General features: G+C 37.5%; 1 long non-coding RNA gene across 1 annotated transcript; it reads left to right on the forward strand.

Moving 5' to 3' along the window:
- Positions 1-1,250: 1,250 nt before the first annotated feature.
- LOC139605863 (uncharacterized) lies at positions 1,251-17,530 on the forward strand. The gene is made up of 3 exons (XR_011684491.1): positions 1,251-1,774; positions 5,588-5,686; positions 15,526-17,530. It is a non-coding gene; the product is annotated as an uncharacterized lncRNA (long non-coding RNA).
- Positions 17,531-18,410: the final 880 nt, after the last annotated feature.

Genomic DNA, 18,410 nt, shown 5'->3' on the forward strand with positions numbered 1-18,410 from the left:
ACTTCATGTCTGGATTCTGTTATACTTTTTCCTGTTTGATTTTGAAATTACTTACCTTATGTGTCTGTTGGTTGTTTTACTCCCTGTCCTTGTTTGTGTCCTGTCCTTCAGATTGCTGATTGCCTTGCCTTCTTTATGTTTTAGTCTCTGTTCCCCTCACTCTTTGTTAGTTTGTCTGTGTATGATCCCCCATGTTCCTCACGTGCTAAATCCTGTGTTAGTTAGGCCTGTGAATAATGTAAAGGAGGAGCACTGACTGGCCTATAGGAAAGCAGTGCATTTTTTGATGACCAATAACAAAATTACAGAAAACTATGAACGCTCAAAAAGTAGCTAGAACTGTGATTTTTGAGTGAGTTTTCATTGGATGGACAGATGATTCCTCTGGGTGGGCAAGCCTTAGCCCACCCGTAGACACGCCCCCGGTCCACCTTTGCCTGCTTTCATCAGCTGTAACATTACGAACTGACCAATTAAGCCAAAAGACATTTCTTTCAAAGATGAACTTTATGAACTGTCATACACGCTCATGCTCCTGTATGAGTGAGCAGTTAAGAGATATTTGATACCAACAGGCTGAGCTAAGCAGGCCACACAGGGAAGTGTCAGAAAAGCCATGGTTGAAGGGTGAAAGACTTTGTTAACACCCCTGATTCCCACCCAGTCTCCCTCTAGCCTCTGGTCCGTCTCCCAGCTGACGACCCACCGAGCTGTTGCTGTGTCTCCAAACCTGCTGCCTGCTCCTTACTCAGTTTTTTCAGCTCAAGTATGAGTCACAGGTCTTAAATGACACACCACCAGAGAGTTCTTGGAAAAATGTGTCATAATGACCAAGAACATGGTTATGTGATCATTATGTATTCTTCTCAGAATTCCACAAGAGTGTGTGATTACTAAGTAAAAAATTCAAGGTTAAGATCATTAAAGGTTAAGCAAGAACACCTTTCATGTGCCTCAAAGGGGGGTCGAGCACCTGCCATTTTGCCTCCTGAGAGAAAGTGCCCTTTTTCTGGGTTGTTCTTTTTAGTAAATGTGACCACCTTGCCCACTCTGACTGTGACTCCTGGTGTTTTTCCCTGTTTCCCCTCCTGATTAGGAAGCTGGGCCAAGAGGCATATCAGGAGAGATGAGCCACACCTGAGCCCACTTCTGAAAGTTATATAAAGGGCTGGAGAAATCAGTTCTCTCTCTCTCTCTCTCTCTCTCTCTCTCTCTCTCTCTCTCTCTCTCTCTCTCTCTCTCTCCCAGGAAGCAGGACTTTGGATTTGATTTTGGCTTGGGTTAGCCTTAGTTTTTCTCTGATTACATATTTCACACTGCCATGCATTCATGCACTCACCACACCATTGATCCTACTAACATACATGTGCTATCTTAAACTTTAGTTTGCTTTAGTTTTTAGTTATAATTTTTTTTTTTTTTTTTTTTTTTTTAATATTGGGCTTTTGTAGGAAATGGAAATGGGTTTTTTATTAGTGGGTTTAGCCACGTTAGAAAAACCTGCTTGTACCTGCTAATTTTGGTGGAAAAGATGTATAAGTCACCATGAACTCATTTTCCAAGTTATTTTGCATGTTAGTTTCAGTGTGTATTAGAAACCAAACAGTGATCATACTATTTTGTCTGCCGACTTACTTTAGGGGAGTAATGGGAGAGAGTAGTTTATTTGGTATAGGAACTGGATACACACACACGGGGCAATGAAATGCTTACTTGGAGACAGCATGAGGTTGGGAACCATCCATAACTTTTGCCCAATGGAGAAGCAGAAAAGGTGAGTAGAGTCGAGTCAAGTTGAGCTGATAACATGCAAAAGGGGAAAAGGGCTGGAGCATCCTCTGCTCATGCCTGAGGGACAGTATGAAAACAGAATGTAATCATAGCAAGTGATCTGCTGAAAGGCTGGAATAGAGAATGAGCAAGTTTATGCAGTTGAAGTTGGTTTAAGGCGATGATGTGTTTCATCTATATTATTTGGAGTTGAGATGATTAGTCAATTAATAGATTGAACAGGTTGACAGCAATTAACTGCCACCTGTTTTGATTGCACCGTTGCCTTGTATGATGTAATTGTAAAATATTTTGTGAGGTTGTGGAGTGTTATTGAACAAAACAAGCATATCTCACTGGGAATTCAGACAATTGTTATTTGGCATTTTTCACTCGTCATTGACACTTCAAAGGCCAAACAACTTTTTGAATTAATTGAGAAAATAATTGGTGGATAGTTTAAAATGAAAATAAATTTTCTTTCCAGCTATAATCTGATTATTAGAATGAAAAGACAATAACCCGATAAGAAAAGTCATGACATATCACAACTTTCTGCTTCAGGGAGTGAGGGAGCGCTGTGTCTTCTTCCTTATCATGCGGCCCTTCCTGTCTTTACGCCAAACAGCTTTTCAGCCTCTACACAGTTCTGTGTGATTTGTGGTTGGTATCAGACACCGCTGTAACAACATAACCTTAATTGACTCAATTATTCAAATGGAGCTTTGAGTTCACAGGCTCCTTATCTTTGCACTGTGAGTCTGCTCTTTTGAGAAAGAAATGTTTTTCATCAGCGTTCTAAAAGCAAGACTGACCTTCTCTGAGGTCTTGCATCAGGGTATTAGAATTTCAATTCAGACAGTTGGGCAAAGGCAGTTAAGAAATGCTGAAATAGGTTATAAAATTGCCATTTTTGTATCTTGCATAAAATTGTACAGGACAATGGGGTTCCAGTTGAAGAATGAGGCCTGTTTTGAACTTTTTATCTCTGACTCCTCTATTTCATGAGGGTGTTGTACTTTGATGTTATTGAAATTCTCCACTCTTCCTCATAGCTCTGTCCTCTCTGTGTCATAGTATCAGTTATAACTCCAAAGAGACATACACACTGTATGTGGTCTGCATGAATATACATTGATCCACAGCCAGAGTTAATATTTTGCCACGGACATGAAAATCCCACCTGTTGAACATATAGCATGGAGGCTGTTTGTCAAAAGTAAATGCCACAAATATTTATCACAAGAAAATCTAGATTTGATGTTCATAAGAAAAAGTTCGGTTGTTGCAATATATTGGCAACACTTTCAGAAGTTGAACATCCATTTTTTATTTCCTTGTTTTCCTGGAGTACCTATCAGCAGCAGGTCCACAGTGTTTGAATAAGTGATTTAATCTAATTGGTAATATGGGAAAACAGCTTTTCTCTGGATTGAGAAGATAACGTAAGTTTAGGAAAATGGCTTCTTTGTCACTTTTTGGATACAAATAGGATTTAAATGGTTTCTGTTGGATACACATTTAATAAAATAAAAAAAAAATGCAATCTCATATCTGCCTGCAAAATATACAGCAGGCTTCTGTTTAGTGTCTGGCTGAGTCTGCATCAGTTCTGTATTCAGTCAGGTTGTGATATAGGCTTGTATTACTAATCAGAATTCTTTAATATAGATTACAATTGCAAAAAGGGGATATGTTTCCCTTTATCTGAAGTTGTCAAGAAAACTTTCTTTCTTAAGTGCATATGCTGTATTTATTGGTGGTTCAGGATGTTGCTGAAAGGCAAAGAAGTCAGAGATCAAATCCAATTGTGACTTTTTTTGTGTGCCGTTTGCGTTTATGTGGGTTTCCTTCCAGAGCAGAAGAGACAGAGTGCATCTGTTGCCAATGGCCACCTGTAGAAATGCATATCTTCTATTCTGAGTTAAGCAACTCCGGCATGAGACCGGCTGGAGATGTGACAAGTCTTTTTGATTATTCGTCACCTCTTCATTGAGCGATTCTCTTCACGTGATTCCCTAAGAAAAATATTTTTGTCTACTTTTTAGGTCTAAAACATATCAGTTGTGCTTGGCTCTGTCTCACACTTACAAAGGTAAAGGGTAACATTTAGACTTAATCCACTGGCTGAATTAGCTGTTTCAGTAGGAACATGACCTTTACAGATGAGTAACTCCAGTTCAAACCTAATATCAGCATCTATTTGCCCAGCTGTAATGTCTCTGAGTGAAATGCTACAAGCTGAACTCTCTCTGTAAAGCAGAGGAACAGTAAGACAATATCTTTACAGAGGCCATAAAGTGTGTGTGCGGGTATTATTTCTATGATAGCTCTCAGACTCATTATAGAAACTCCTTTTATGAACACCACGTTGCCTTATTGCAGTGTTAGTATTGTATTAAAAATAGGTGCTAGACAAAATATGCATTCAAAGCAAAAGGACAATAAAGCCATCACAGGAGCTGAAAGAGTAGGTGATGATGATGGTGAATGTAGGGGACCTGAAATAAAATAAGAAATCCAATGCCGATAGCACCAGTGCTTTGAGCAAGTCTACATCTCTGCTTATTGCATTCTCTTTTGTTTCTGATGTCTTGTTGTGTTTTTTATTCACCTATTTGAATGTGAAAGATCAAATGCATTTTGGTTTTGAAGCTGGTCTGAGTAATTTCACACGTTGGTGGCTTCAAAAGGCAGAAAGCATGAAGTGTTTGAATTTTAACAACTGCATTACCTAGAAATCCTGTAAAGCAAAGCGGTAAACTGTGCTTTGGTCAGATCTGTAATTGTGTCAGTGAAAAGAAGTTTTTTTCTCACTGGAGCGCTCGCATGCTGCTGTGAGTTTTCTATTTCACTGTCAAGTTTCAGGTCATTGCCTCCTGAGCAACAAGTGGGTTCTCCATCAATGACAACGGTCAAATAACACAAAAAAAACTTTATTCGAAATGAAAACACCAAAATAAACCAAGGTAACCACACATATAAAGTCCTGCTTCTTGGTAGATAGTTCAGGCCTGTAAGATGTAAACACATTGCCCTATGCAGATTTATATTCGCACACGGGACATCAGCAAATTGTTTTTCTGTCCTCATTTGGCACTTGGCAGTCCAAATAAATGGTTTGTGATGGTGGCACATTTCTCTCTGTCAGTTTAACACCAAAATCCAATCCACAACTCTGACTGTGACATCAAGGTGGCTCATTGCCATTCTCAATTATGCTGAAAACTGAATAGTTTTGCATTCTGCTACTCTAATGGAAATGTCCAAATACATGGTCAGTATTTGTTTGTTTGTATTTGGAAGTGATAAAGAAGGTTTTCAAATTTTCTCTAAAGTTCTCTCAAGATTACAAATGAAGTGGAGTCCAACTGACATGTATCATTTCTACATTCATTTTTATTTGTCTTCAATCTCTGGGATTCCTTTGATTAACATTTATTCCATTACATAAGTTGTCCAGATGCCTATCTTGTCCACTAGCATCAAGCCTTCATTATGTGCAGGAGCCTTAGTGAAAGGTTTTTGACATTTGTTTGACAGCTATATGCAGCTTCCATCAGTGCACAACTGTGATTTTACAGGCAGCCCTTCAATTTGACACAGGGGAAACTACCTCCTGACACATAATTCATTTCTATAGGCAGTTTAAGACCATTTTCTCGTCAATGAAAGTGACAGAAAATGTTAGTCCTTCAAAACAGTTAATGAACGTCTGGCATTTTGAAGATATATATATGTTATACGTGTCTTTCTTTCAGCTCTGGTGAATGACAGGACTTATGATGGGATCAACTATATTTGCTCTAAATTGCAGGAAGAAATTGCCAAAGAAGAACAGCAAGTAATCCTGGAAGATTTGCTCTGGGAGGGTAGAGTGTTTCTTCTTTCTTCTGAGGATTTATGACTTCAACAGGTAAATCCTTATTGTCAGTACTTTAATTTTACTTTGTACCTTCCAAAAACTCACGCGCAGCCAAACCAATATAATAACGACTTCAAGTTGAATTCTGCTACTGCTGCCATTGCTTGTTAACGATGTCAGAGGTCTATAAAATGTTTTTAAAGAATAAATAAATATTAGCAAACAGCAAGCTTTCAACATATTACATTCAGTAAATAAAGTAACATACGGCTGCAAGGTGAAGACATTTTAAAAAATATCTCAAATCCTGTCAATAGTAATAATACATATTAAAGTCATTAGAGGCTTATATCTAATTTACAGTAACAGAAAATGATTGTTGCTTCATTTATTTGCACGTCCATAATTTATTATTAATAATAATTTATATAATAAATTATTTCTTGATCATCTTAAGTAAAATACCTTCTTAAATCATTGCCCTGAGCTACACTCTCCCTCATCTTTTATGGCATATGATTACGTTTGTTAAACACCTCTTTAGCAGTTTTGCCCTCTAGCTCTCAGTCACCTTTTAAGAAAGTGCTGGAAATATATGCAGAAGTTGTTTGTCATTCCCTGATTAAGTGCAATGTAACAACAGGATATATCAGCATTTCCTCTCTGTAGAACAGTTAAATGGATGTGAAGAAGATGTAAATACAGGAAAACTCAACTGTACTTGACCAAAACTGTAAAATATACATCAAGTCAATCCATCTGAGTCCTTTCAGAAGGTCCATCAAAGGCTACACAACCAGATTTAAGGGAATATTCATGATGTCGAGGCATAATTTTGGCAAAGGTCTGCAGGAAGCTGCTGCAAGTTATTTGCATCATACATTCATCATGTAAATCATGTGTCCAATGTAAATGACAGCAGCATGACATTTCCAAATAAATAATTGACTGAGTTGAGTTAAATTAGTAAAATATAAGTTTACACAAGACAGCATGTTTTTGTAAAAAACAAAAGTTTTCTAACTGTGATACTCATACTGTACATATACTCTTACATAGAGTAAGTGTTTATTATGGGTTGTACGCTACCATTAAAGTAAATGAAACCTCTTTCCACATAATGCAAGCTTATTGTTAGACAGCTTAGTACTCCCCAACAGACTTCAAGCCTAAAATCAATTAAACAAAAATAATGTAAAAATGTGTTCACTGAGTCTTTAAACGCTCTGACTGTGTAGTTTCACTGTTCAGTTTGTATGTTCGGTGAGTCGCTGAACACACGGCGTTCCCTCACAGGGAAAGATTTCACCGTGCACTGTAAACTACAAATCACTCACTCTTTTGTTCAGTTGCTGCTTGTTTCTATACGCTACTCGTGTCATGTTGTGTTGCTGCTGTGGCAAAGTCATTTCCCTCTTGGATCAGTAAAGTACCTACCTACCTTGTCTGTATGCTATCTGCTAGGCCTTAAGGTTACAATCACAATGGAGGTGATAAGGTCACATCATCTAAAGCAGCAGAATGACCATGAGACTGCCTAGTGGTTCGAGACCGCCTTGTATTCCGAAAAAAAAATATATATTTTTTTTTCACGTTACACACACACTCTCTCTCTCTCTCTCTCTCTCTCTCTCTCTCTCTCTCTCTCTCTCTCTCTCTCTCTCTCATTCAGTGAGTGTATCCTAATAGATGTCCTCTTTTTTTTTTTTTTTTAAAAGACCGTTAAATGCCAGCCTATACGAGATCAGCAGAGTTCAGAAAATGAAGGTCTTCGCAGTAAAAAACTCCTTAGAGAAAGTATTTTTCACTTGGGTACAGTATGCAGAGTTTTTGCTCAGACAAGTTTTATTTTAATAAGTTCTGTCTTTATTAGGATACTGCACTCACTCTAAAGCAGACGTATGTAATTACTATGAATAGTGTGATAAATATTCATATCAAAGTATTATGATGTGATTTATCTTTTATTTTTTTGCCATACACCCAACCACACATTTTACAGTCCTTGAACTTGATCCTCAGCAAAGAGACAGCAAGTTCCACTTTGGTCCAAAGTCAGCTCAGCTCCCAGGAGAGAAACACTCCTCATGCCAAGCAGTCACAAAGATGGACGGCATGCCCAATGTAACTAATCACAGAGATGGGTGGAAAATCTTGAAAGGATGCGAGATCTGTCCCCTTCAGTTTCAATAAATTTAACCTTCACTGAGTATGAAATAATCACCAACTGCTGTCATCCCCCCCGACGGCTCAAAAGACTTAGATTTGCATATTCAATTCCACAGGATCATCCTTTATATGAAAACCTATAATTAACCCAATGGGGAGGCAAAATATACAGCAGATAGCTGATCACATATTAATGTACCTCACACATGTTTGAACCACCTGATTTATAATACATACAATCGAATGCTGTTTATTAGTTAACAAGAGTTATCTGTTGCTGTATAAGAAGACCAGGATTTAAATGCATTTCCATTACCTTCATATTCACCACAACTGCACTGTGAGGTCCAACTGAAGTTATCAGTTACGTGCCTTCTGGCAAATCAGAAATCATTAACATAATCATTTTCTATTTTAGCAGCCACACTGCTTTATTTTATCCACTTGTGGTAGACACTGGTTCCAAGACTATTCACTTCCATTTTATTTCTTCGACAATTACTGGAGGGTGAAAACTTTTTATAGGCACTCCGGAGCTCAGAATGATAGATGTATCCTATCAGGTGTGTGTGTACGTGTGTGTGTGTGTGTGTGTGTGTGTGTGTGTGTGTGTGTGTGTGTGTGTGTGTGTGTGTTAGTAGGTAGTCACAGTGATGTATTGTGCCTGTCTGTTAACATTAATTTCAGTTCAGTTTCTGATTGTCTGACAGCAAAGATGAAGCCAGTGTCTCCATCTGATTTTCATCTGTTTTGACAGACACAAAGTTCAATGGTTTGGTCTTTTGCTGGGTGAGAGACCTGACACCAGGCGCTCAGAGCAGTTGCTGTCTTTGTTTTAGTCATTTAAAAACCATGACCAAACAGTTAATGTGGGGTATACCAGTGTCACGAACACGAGATAAGACGAGGCATAACTGCTCCTATTTGTAAAAATTTATTTTTGAACATTCTCTGAAAGTAAATTTAAAAATGGTCAATTGCTGAAACTAAAAACTGTGGCTTAAAAAAGTCTAAGGCTAAAAACTAATCTACTTAAAACAAAACACAAACTAGTAATCATATAAGTGAGTTAAAAGTTGTAGTTAACCAAAAAGTTGACATTATAAATATATTAAAATCTGTGTTTGCATTGGGAAAATGTGCATCATTAAAAAGTGGTGTGTCTGTGGTCTGTTGAAAATGCAAGTCATTCTAAAATCCTAAAATGTGAGACCACCTCCACTGATGTCAGAAAAGAGAAATGAATTTTTCTGGAGGAAAAAAGCAGAGATGCCACAGCAGATGTCATACATTTATTGACTGACCTTCGGCTTTATCTACTAACTAAAAAGATCACTGGATTTACAGAGGGTGACATTTGACAGTATGTGGGTGAGTTATCGCCTCAGCTGAGCCCTGTTGTTGCAGTGATTAATTCCATTAAAGCTTGTAGTTCCCTTGTGAACTCTGTGAACGGCTCATTTGCTCATGACCCAGCCGGTCCAGGCAGACGGCCGCCCACCATGAGCCAGGTTCTCTTCAAGCTGTCTACCTGTTAAAGGGGAGATTTTCCTTGCCAAGTGTTCGCTCATGGGGAATTGATGGGTCTCTAGAAATAATATTTTAAAGAGTATGGTCTAGACCTGCTCTATGTGAAAAGTGCCCCGAGATGACTTCTGATGTGATATCTCATAAATGAAACTGAAATGAAGTAAAAATACATTTATTTAGATGTGAAAATCCCCAGTATCAGATCAGAGATAACATATCTGTCGAGGGAGAAATGTCCAATCACTGTGCCTCTCACTCTACTGCCATCTACTGCCATCAGCTACTGAAAATTTAACTCTACTGCCCAAACTGCTTCCATCCCAGTTCCTGACGTCCTCCTCCATCACTCACTCACCACGACAGGCATTTTTCAGAACTGTGTGGTGGGCGGAAACACTGAGTATAACCTCTATTTGACAAAATAACTTCAAGTTTGAATATGTGGTGAAATAATACATTGGACACATTTCCATTTAGAGATTGATGTGGAGACGTGTTGGTTCACTTTGCCTTGACATCAAACCTTAAAAGTTATGGCACAGTCCCACTGAGACCTAATTTGGCAAATTACAGAGTAAGAGGATTTTTTTTTTCCCCTTCTGACGGTAAAAAGAAATTGGCACATTTAAATACCAGAATTTGAGTTCTCTGGTTTTATTTTAATAATCTAATTATAATAAAGTCCTCTTCCATATGTATGACTCAAATTGACATGCCCAAGAAAGTAGAAAGTTTGGAGGCCAGATTCTTTTGTAGTTCTCACTTGGAAAATGCTCCTTATGCTTCCAACTGCATTTGTGCCAATGAATTCCTGCCTGCATTCAGAGTGAAATTGTGCTTAATGTGCAAGTTTAAAATGTATTTGGCCTAGAAATGCATATAGAAGAAGACAGCACAAGAGAGCAGTCACAATGAAATGCCTTGATTGCTTCATTTTTCAGTAGAAAATAAACTCAGTTTTTTTCCAGAGGAGAAACATGTAAAGTGCTGATGGACACATCATGGAGGTAAAATTCATTTTACTTTCACCTTTAGGTTAATCTCTGGTAATTTCTACAATAGAGATTTCACAATGTTCCTCATTAAAGAAATCAAAAATCAATTTTCTTTTTTTAACCATAATATATTCTGAGCTCTTTTTTTTGTATAAGTGAACCATAGATCTGTTTAATGAGTCCGTAATCTAATACTCCCCATGTACAGTATATCTCTGATAGTGTTTGAGCTTGACTGCCTTTTAATATGTGGACATAATTGAACGATTATAAATCAAAGTTATTTTATTTCAACTTAGACAGATTAGTTTCACTTCCTGTATAATATACACTATCAGAGTTTTGTTAGATTTTTTTTTTCTTTCATTTTAATTAGATTTCAGAGCTATCTAGAATTTCTATTTCATTTTGTTGTTAGAAAACTCAGTTTCAAGCTAGATTTACTTGAAGCAAATACAAACTTCACATTCACACACACACAAAGGTATTTTACATAATCCAGTCACAACATTTTCACAAACAATGTCGCCAGCACTCCATCTTCCCTTTTCACCTGTCCTGGCTGCTCTGACCGGAGCAGCTTTATTGAAGCCACAGGCTTTTTTTTTTTTTTTTCTTTTTTCTTTTTTCTTTTATCATCTGGGAACAGAATGTTACTGTGCTTGGGGTGGATTGTGAAATTGTTCAGGGTGTCCCTTTCTTTTCAAGTCAGGGAACACAGCTACCAGAGAGGACTAAATGTGGCTTGTATGAAAATGATCCCATGACTAATGCAGTCTCTCAGGTCTTTGAGTGCACTCCCCTTGTATGTAACATCAGGCCAATCAAAACAACTGCTGTCTAGGACTGAGTGGCTTTTGATGGATGTACATTAGTGATGTTGGTTGGTTCTTCTAAACACTCTACACATACAAGTTCATTTCTTTATGTATGTGCTCATTTCGAGTATTTCTATCTTAGAAAAAGCATTAAATCTGTTACTCCATAATGAACTTTTCTATATGAAAGCAGACCACAGTCTTTTCCTAATCCCAGCCAAGATGCCAAATAAGATAATTGACAATGTTTCCTTATTGTGTAAATAGAATATGGTCGGCATTATGTTTCCTTCAAAATGCATTTGCTGTTGCAAATTAGTTTTATATAAATGTTATTTCTAAGGCAGGGTTGAGTCTGACTGCAGAAAGAGATTAGAGATAAGATTATTTGCTTTTTGTTTTGGAAATTAAGTTTTTGCAGACAAAACAAAGACAATGGGAAAACAACATTAAGACAAAATTTGATTGAAAAATTGATCAGCTGATTCTTTTTCTAAGCATTTAACTTTAGCCCTTTTTTATTATACCTCTATAGCAATTGTGTTATGTGTGGTTGCATCAGCACTAGGGCCCATTCTACCTCTCTGAAAGGGTTCACCATGCTGTATGGGAATTTTTGATAAGCTCCAAATTATATTTAAATTATGTTTAAGCCAACAAGAAAAATACCGTCTGGTTTATTTTGTCAAATTGAAGTAGTCATGCTGTGCACGCAGTGGCTCTACTCAAGTATGCTGGACCTCAGTGAAATAATGATTATACTGTTGAGTCCCATCTTTCAGCTTTAGGGGTGTTTAGAAGCTGATCCTATCTACTCTGAGTGAACAGGACTTCCATTCCTTTTTACCTGTGGTAGGTATATATAAAGTAAGCTACAGATTCTGCACAGGTCATCAGACATGAATGTTAACACTCTCAAATTACAAATTTAAATCAAAAGTCAGCACTTCACCCTGATAGTCACTGTTTTATTTCAGATTTGATGCAGTGAAGAGCAGTTGAGCAACAGTCAGTCACTACAGCAGTGGCTCTGAGGGCCATACCATTTCCTGACATTAAGGGGAAGGAGCTGAAAGTCTAAGGGAGCTTTATTAAACGTGTTACAGTAAGCTTAGCTTTAGAGATGAACAGTATCTGCTACCACTGTGGGCTCTCTCTGTGTCCTTTGATCAGCTTCAGGCTCTCAGGAGGTTATTTTCCACAGAGTAAAGCAGAACTGGTGCAAGAGAACCTGGTACATTTGAGTCCCTTCTTGGTTAACATTATATCACACTTTATGGAGTATTTTTTCTTTTTTTGAAATAACACTGTCTAGGCTGGGATATAGCTCATATCAACTTAAATGGAAGTGAAATTTTGTGGGTCTATTATAGTTTGTTGGTATTGGAGCTTTACAGCAATTACACAGATGAATTCATAAAACAGGCCTAAGGCTTAAGGCCTCCAGGCAACGTTATGTCAGAAGGTGTACAACATTTCTCCATCATCAGTTCTGTCTTCATGTTTTAACATTGAACAAACTCAGGAGTTAAGTGTGCCGAGCCCCTTCATCTAGAGGGCTGTTGGCTGTAGACACAGTATTACAAACTGGTTATATTTTCAAATGGAACTAATTGCTTTGTGACACTATCGGCTATTGTGCTAGATAGAAGCACAAACCAGCATTTTGTTCAGATCAACTGAGAGTAACTGAGAGAGAATACTACAGAGCTAAAATTATCAAGCAAAGAGGGACACACAAAAAGAGGATGACATAGTTCATCTTGGGGTTTTTTTCACACTGTAAATCTAAATCAGATTTCTTCAAGGCAGTTTGGAACATGATTCAGACAGCATCTGAAGGGAAACGTCTCCATAATTAATCACCATTATCTTCCTTTTTGCACCTGTGAATGTGTCAAATTAGCTGTGAAGATGCATTGCATAGTTAGTTTTCATCTTATAAATCACTTTTAGTCATTTAGTCAATAATTTTACTTAAGATTCAGTAAAGAATGTAATTTGATGCATATATGTGTGTTGTTTTTGTTTTAAAATGCCATGCAACATAATTGATTAGTTAAATAATAATTGATTAATTAAAATTTGAGACAGAGAAATAATAGCCATTGCAATTACATTTTCTATTCACATCATGAGGAAATGTTGTTAATTCACACATTTGGCAAGTTGCAAATACATTGATACTTAAAATTTCAGTAAAATGTTCACAGACAACATATTTATCACAATATTATGCATTTAATGCATATACATATCTTGCAGTACAATTTCCACAATGTTCACAGTGACTTCAGAAACAACATGTTTATTTATGTTTAACCAAAACCACAATCTGTCCCTGATCCAAGTGGGTTTGTTGCCTAAACCTGACTACAGACTGGACTCTGAACATGAACCCCAGACTCTGAGTTGTGCACAGTTGTGCACATCCACTCCAACCACCTTCTGGCAACTCTGCTGTAGTTAATAAATGTATCACTTCATTCATTAAAAAAATATGTTATCGCTCAACATAATCCAAATCCTGCAAAACGTATTTGCTGTGGCAATTAAGTCATCTATAAACGTACTTCCTAGGAGATGGGCTAGGAAAGAAAACATCCAACAGTTCTGGTAACATAGTGAATTCTGTCTCAGCCTTCTGAACTTCCAGAATCAGAGAGCTTCATTATGTTAATGTAATCTGTCAGTCAGCCCTGCTGCAATGCTACAGATCACTGCATAAAGATAAATATGCGATTGAAAAGGTTGTGGATGTTTTACTGATCACAACCCCAGTGCCTCCCCCTGAGTCCCCTGAGTTCAATTTCAGTATCACTCCTTTCTTGCAACATTTGCAGATAAAGTATATTGGTAAAACTTTCATCTTCTACCTGTTCCCGTGCTCCACTGTAAGAACTGACTTTAGTCGTACATTGATGTGAGCATAGAAATGATCTGTGCACAGGAACAGATATGCAAAACTACAATAGATTACGTTAGGATTATTACATTACCATGCCTTGCAAGCTGAAAAGCTCCTTTGTGTGGGCTGCTAATGAACACACTCAATAAGTAAGTAATAGTGCTACTTGAAAGGCCAACAGGTCATAAAAATTGAAAAATTAAAGATCGAGACAGAGAGAAATAAAACAGGGTAGTGCAAAAGGAAAATTGTTAATTCACCAATATGATGCACAAACCTCCTTTAAGAGTTGGAATTACATATTTGAAATATGATGTTGTGTAGTATTTACACATTTCCTAACTCATATTTTTCAGTTTTGTAGCCTAGATTAATCAAGATGCACCATTTTGTCCCTGTGGGATCTTTGCATGAGCGGAATCACTCAGTTCCACAGATCTTAGTTGCAGAGTAGGAAAAATAATTAATCAAATTAATGATTCGAGAGACATTGCAAAAAACATTTGGTGTGTGAGCATAAATTGTGAAGTTGTGTTTATGTATGTAAGGTGAAACATTGTTTCCTTAACCTTATTAGAGGACCTCATGTTCTCCATAGGGCTGCAGTGTTCTGATCCATCAGATTGGTAGTAGAGGCAATACCTCATCAGGCATATAGATGTTGAGTCCCAGTGGTTTGCCACAGCTTCATGTTACCTTTCATAAAAATGATTCTAATAGGTTCCACACAGTGAGGTAGGCGGATTTCAAATTTGGGAAAAAAGAGAGCAGTGATAATGGATTGGTACTTGGTTTTTGCAGATAACTTGATGTAATTAGAATTGGTATTTTCCTCCAAGGACAATAGGAAACCGAGACCCAATGTTCTGAATGCAAAGAGATGTGGGGGAAATGTGAAAAAGAGGTTCCTGACACATTTAGATATGTACAGTATGTGGTCCTACCTCAGCACAGTGGAGGTAACATTACACTGAACAAAGCCTGAATGTAAACCTGGTCTTTGTTTAAAGCCTTTTTTATCTTTCAATAGTGTGTAAAAAATTGTGAATACTTAGAAAATTTGTTATGCAGATGATCTCACAAGAACACAGAGTTTTCTATATTCTGAAGGCCATATTCCGTATACTATATGCAGGAGATGTGGTTTGTACTGATAATGAGAAACCTAGTACTTCATGTCCCTGTATCACTGAGTTCTGACAGTTTCCACATTTCTTATCATCTGTGCAAGGTAGCGTCTTCGAAACTAATCAGAAATCTGGATCAGGTGCTTACCAGCCACAGTATCCCGGTTTCTATTGGAGTACTCCAGGTTTCAGGATAAGACGTTTACCTGCACGCAACAAAACCGGTATACCAGTGTGCATGTAAACACATTCACTGATGGCTAGAGGACAGATCAGGCATAACATGTTCTGGAAAATCCCAAAACACACAGAGTGCTTTCCATTTTTCTTCTTTGTGTCTTAGCTTCTCTCAACAGAGATAAGGGATGATCGCATTCCTCCTCCTGTCTATGGTAAGAATAACCCATCTGACTACTGCGATGCCGCTCCAGTGAGCCTCCTTTCACGCAGAGTGAAACCCTTCTAGATGGTCTACAATCGGGCAGCTCTTCTGGTCTTCGATTAGCCTAAAAGGACACGTCTCTCTGCTACTCATCAACCTACACTGGCTACTCATGGCCACCCGAATCAAAATGAAGTCACTAATACTTGCCTTGAGAGTGACTTCTGGGTCTTCACCCCTCTACTTGAACTCAATCACACAGACTTATGCTCCTTCTCAAGGAACAACATCTGACATTGCCATCCCTGCACACGAACCAAACAGTCCAGCCTGTTCTCATCTGTGGTTCTCTGACGGTGGAACATTTACCAAAAGCTATCAGAGCAGGGGCGTCCCTCTCTGATTAAATGTAAATGTAGACATGATGACAGGTTCAGAGAAAAACACCTGTTGATGCCTTGCCTGACACGTGCTGACTGATTATGTCTACTGTTATTACTGTCATTATAAACTGTGGCTAGAAATGACAGCAGGACACAAAAAAATTTTTCATTACTGAAAGAAAAAATGAGACAGAAATAATTAGCAATAAAATATTCTAAATAGATTCATTTTCAGTTTGTCAAAGGATTTGTAAAAATAGATCAACAGACAAAGGTGCAAACATTTTTTAATGTTTTTTTTTAATGACCTTATGCAGCAATAATATTAAGGTCACTGTTGTGTGGTGTTATTCCCATTTCCAAGACTAACTGTACTACTGTACACTACTGTAGTAATGATAAGATAATTAATATTGCAGCAGTGCTGTTTATAGAACCTGGATTCTTGTACAGTGCCAGTATGCACAGATACCCACTGAAGGGGTATTGCCACCCAGTAAAAGACAACGGTTTAGATATGGTTTCTGAGGTGCATTTGAGGGATTGGAACTTTCTATATTTTGATTGCTTTCTGGGTCATTGGCCGGAGGGCAAAGAACTGAGGATGGGAGGGGGTGTCTCTCAAATAGGATACTGAATCAGAGGCTGAAGCACAGGAAGAGGAAGACGATGTGGTCGTCATAATGAGAGGTTTTGATTCAACTCTTATGTCAGAATCTGAGACAGTAGCTTTTGGTGTCAGTGTATGGGATTATATTGTGAGGTGAATGATATGGTAAGACTGTTTCAAATGTGCTTTGCGAACTATTAGAAATGCTGTTTCATATAATGCCTCAACAAAGTAAAATGTACTATAGAACCGAAGCAACACATCTCAGAAAGAAACACTGAAAAGCTTCAAACAGGCAGTGTATGTTACAGGACCGTTGCATCATGCAGGTGTCTCTGTTTTTTGTGTATAGCTTTCTTGTCATAATGTCCATGAATTGCACACATTACTCACTGTCTCTCACGGACCCGAATATAGAAGAATGATGAAAAGATACAGAAAACATTTTCAGCCATTGAATTAAAAACATGACCTTTGTATCACTTTTTTGCTGTTTGCTGTAGAGATGTTAGATATTCTGGGATCTGTTTCGCCAAGCAACAACTTTGGTCTTTTGGGATAGTAAGTGTTAGGTTCACATGTCTGATTCACAGTCTTCTGAACCAGGGGAAATGGGAAAACAGTGGTATTTAAGGGTCAAGGTAAGAGGAATCATAACTGCAAAATCAGCACACAAAGATATGGTAAAACATGGCCCATCCTTATCTAATTTTGACTCTGTCTATCTCAGGTTCCCAGTCTTTTTCAATATGTGTGTTTGAGATCCAAAAAACAAAGAATATGCCCGTGCAGTGCATGACAAGATGGTTTACATGAATGTGTATGTTTTTTTTTTTTTTTCTTTCTTTTGTTAAGACTTAATTACATATAATTGTTAAATGAGGGGGTACTTATTTTGTTCTTGTCACTGTCATTTATCTGTTTCCAAATGTCAACTTGTCAAAAGCTTGCACAGCACTTTACTGTATTTAAATTTTTTTGAATAAAGCTAATCAATCAAGCTAAAAAGAGCTGTTTTCAACGTTATGACCTTGTATTTCTTAGATAATGGTGAAAAAAAGAAAAAAAAAAAGGTTCATTTGGCTTAAGAGGTGAAAGCATTTTCTCCCTCATTCCTTCAGTTTATCTGAAGAATTCAAAATGACCAAATGTGGAAATGCAAGTTTCACTGAATAATAATGGTATATTCATAGTAAATGTATTTGGGTCTAAGGAAGGTGCATAGAAAAATCTATCCTTTAGAAATGTAATAATATTGTGAGGGTGATGAATAACATTCTTCTTCTTTGATCTGGCAAAAAAACAAGAGCTCTTGGCAATCTGGATTTACTCCACAAATAGAGATTCAAAATACATTTGTGACCTGAAAACCAGCCACGATATAATAATGTAGACTTATGTCTGCCTCTCAGAACGGCAAACATTGTCTCAGAGCAGACACATCATTTCCGATGTATGAAGAGCACAATATTGTGACCCAATCATCTGTAAGACTATATAGCATGTAAAATGTGACAGTCTTACCATGTGCACCAGTGGACAACAATCACACTAGGACTTGAAAATGTACTTTCAATTTCAAACGTCAGTTAACAAATAGATTTTTTTTTTCTTTTGTTTCGGAGGTCTTTCTGGAGCTGTCTCACATTTTTCCGTTTCATCCAGCTGTCAAAGGTTCCTCCATTCCTGCTGTGCATTGCAATGTGGGATAACAAATACCATCAGCAGCTAACTCAAAAATCACCTTTTCATTGTGAAAAACCTACTTAGAGTAAATTTGTTTGGAAATAAGACACACTGCAACGAACGTATTTAAAATTTCTTAGAAACATAGAAAAACCTTTTTTAAAAAA

The sequence above is a fragment of the Trachinotus anak genome, unplaced genomic scaffold, assembly GCF_046630095.1.
Source record: "Trachinotus anak isolate AG129_WGS33_773 ecotype Australia unplaced genomic scaffold, CSIRO_AGI_Tana_v1 ptg000021l, whole genome shotgun sequence".
In the NCBI taxonomy this organism is placed as follows: Eukaryota; Metazoa; Chordata; class Actinopteri; order Carangiformes; family Carangidae; genus Trachinotus; species Trachinotus anak.